A 1,919-nucleotide genomic window follows, 5' to 3' on the forward strand; every position below is an offset into this window, starting at 1 on the left:
GGTGGGTAGAGACTCTGGTCCTGGGCGGTCCATAAATTTTTATACGTGTGTAAATTTCTTATTAAAGCAAGCTTCATAAGTGTGTTTGTGTGATATCATATTAATTAAAATGGTCCCAAAACAATATTATAATTTATCTCAATAATTTCCGAGACAATTCAGCAAAATTTGTTATCGTGACAGGCCTAACTGTAAACAAATTCCTTGAACAGTGGATTTTGTTTATGAGAACAAACAATAAAGTCCATATATACAATGTATTTTAACAAATCATTTAAACACTAAATTTAGGTGAAAGAAGTACAGAAGAGGTGGAGAACTTATTTCTAGCAGCAGAGCAGGCTGGAAGACAGTTATTTGAAGTTATTTATTTTTTTATCATCCTACAGGCCCTGGCGTGCTAAATTTGAAACAGGTTTTGAAAAAAATCCATAAAACTTGAAAAAATCCGTGAGATCGCTCTATACATCCTCATACCTGCAAAATGATGGAAAATCCATGTAAATTACGGTACAGTACAACTTGACATGTATGCTGAGGTAAAACAGCAGCATGGCAAGGAATAAAAAYACAAAAGAAGCAAAAACGAAATCCAATAAAGTCAAACAGAAATGCATAAAGGAACAGGGAGTGAACTAAATTCAATAAAATAAAATGTGGTAAAAATGAATAAAAGAATGGTCATTTGTAAGGCAAGAAGCAGCATTGGGGCAAACAAAAACAAATAGGTACGCACTGATTCATCTCTAGATATACACGTACAAAATATTTTAAAAACATACAAAATTTTAATAAAATAAGCTGGGAAGAATATCTGAGGAGGGGCTTTGACAGTCCTAGCAGAACGTTCACCATCTTGAAAACCAAGGACTGACAGAAGTGGAGCAGAAAAGTGTCAGAAGCGCTTTAGAATAAAATAAACAAATRTGATTCCTTTTTGCACATCTCTCACATTCAGTCATGCAGGTTAAACAGAAGAACCACACACTCGTTAATAATGAGCAACATAAACAGTCTTGAAGCAACACGCATTCTCATCTGCACATGTTTTATAGGAAAGGCCTACACTGCAGCTCTAAAACATATCCCAACACGTTGTGTTTATTTTACCAACGTTGTGTTTTGTTGTAAAGTACATGTCATTTATTTAAATAGAAGAAGTTGCAGCGCTTTTTGCAGTTTACATGCTTCTTAAAACTAAAGTAGGGGCTCAAAATTGTTCGTAAATCATTAGAAACAGGCTTAAATTGCTGCTCTTACACACAGTTTGATTGTTAACTTAGGGATATTTAAGGATTTTAGAAACATACTTTTAAAYACACTGTAATTCAAGCACAAATGATTCTGTCAGACTTCCAAAGAACCTGCTCAATATTAGATCTGATCCATGAATCTGTGGAGCTGTGTTATYGTCAGCCCAGTTCTGAGTCCTGCTGCCTTCTTTAAATGTCATCCTAGTGTTTTAATTTACAAAAAAAGACAAACATGAATCACTTCATATCAGGGATATTATCTTTCCTATAAACATTAATTAGTCATGTTTATTTTGGCTGTTGCGTAATCATCTGATGAGAGATCAGACTTATCCAAACTTTCAATCCCACACCATCTCCCTACATGTGATCAGATCAAAGCGAAGACAAAACTGGCAGCAAATAAGGACGTAGGTGGATGAAAAGATTAAAGCTGAATCAAACATAAGCGCCTTACATCCTTGGCGTGCGTGAGCCCTTGTGTGTGAGTGTGTGTGCGCGCGAGTACATCTTTGATGTGCTTCCTCCTGACAGCAGGAGCGAGCTCCCGTCGAAGCTACAGTGGGAGCGCGGTGGAGGATGGATGAAATGACAAGCAAAGAAAACGCAAAGGAAGATGGTGTGTGTGTGTGTGTGTGTGTGTGTGTGTGTGTGTGTGTGTGTGTG

The 1,919-nt window shown here is 36.8% G+C and overlaps 1 protein-coding gene across 5 annotated transcripts in view; it reads right to left on the reverse strand.

The window, feature by feature from the left end:
- lrp4 (low density lipoprotein receptor-related protein 4) overlaps positions 1–1,919 on the reverse strand; it is a 142,193-nt gene that overhangs the window by 39,813 nt on the left and 100,461 nt on the right. The gene's annotated exons all lie outside the window — the stretch shown is intronic.

The sequence above is a fragment of the Austrofundulus limnaeus genome, unplaced genomic scaffold (assembly GCF_001266775.1).
Source record: "Austrofundulus limnaeus strain Quisiro unplaced genomic scaffold, Austrofundulus_limnaeus-1.0 Scaffold71, whole genome shotgun sequence".
Taxonomy (NCBI): Eukaryota; Metazoa; Chordata; class Actinopteri; order Cyprinodontiformes; family Rivulidae; genus Austrofundulus; species Austrofundulus limnaeus.